We start from the raw sequence: 766 nt of genomic DNA, 5'->3' as shown, positions 1-766 counted from the left end.
CCATTTATACCCCCATCCCATACGGATCCCACCCCATTTATACCCCCATCCCATACAGACTCCACCCCCATTTATAACCCCCATCCCGTACGGACCAAGACCCTGGAGTGGAAGGTCGGGCCACAGTTTAGCAATGCCACTCTCTGTGCCACACCCCTGGCAAGCTGTTCTATTTGATTCCCTGCCTTGTCACCCACCCTGCCAACTGGCCACCCTTCGACTGTCGAAGTTAGCCAAGACTACCTTCACCGAGCGAACCCTCAGCTCTCTGTTTCACACACTGTTCATCAAAACTGTAACATCAGAAACATTCTACAGTCCAAGACGTGGATTAATCTAAGAATTCTACAACCATTTTGACCACTGAGCCAGGACGATATCGCTCAAACCCTCGCGCTCTTGATGGCTCTAAATTAGACATGGGTTAAGGCCATTCAGCCTCTCCAGGCTGTTCTACCATTCATGGTTGTTCTACATCCCATAGAAGGAGTTACAATAGACCTCGCGGCGGAGTGATTTTCCCCCCCCTGTTTTCCAGAGTGGTTGTAAGGTGGTGTAGTCATGTGCTAGGCTTGTTACACCAGTGTGAAAAGTTGCTGTCTATCTTCCCAATCCTTTCTAAGCAGCCTGCAAGTTTGTCTGTTGTTGGGGGGTCCAGAACAAAATGATGGTCCTTTTATTTCAGTAAAGGTGAAGTGGCCATACTCCCAGAGGGACACAGGGCTGCTCTCTCATTAGAGAGGGATGACTGGTGGTGGTTTAACCT

General features: G+C 49.5%; 1 protein-coding gene across 1 annotated transcript in view; it reads left to right on the top strand.

The window, feature by feature from the left end:
- The window catches only part of slc27a4 (solute carrier family 27 member 4), a 50,732-nt gene that overhangs the window by 39,058 nt on the left and 10,908 nt on the right, over positions 1-766 (top strand). The window lies entirely within an intron of this gene.

Source organism: Rhincodon typus, chromosome 28 (assembly GCF_021869965.1).
Source record: "Rhincodon typus isolate 14 chromosome 28, sRhiTyp1.1, whole genome shotgun sequence".
NCBI classification, from domain to species: domain Eukaryota; kingdom Metazoa; phylum Chordata; class Chondrichthyes; order Orectolobiformes; family Rhincodontidae; genus Rhincodon; species Rhincodon typus.
Note: the sequence above shows the minus strand (reverse complement) of the source record. Positions and strands in the feature narration are given on the sequence as shown.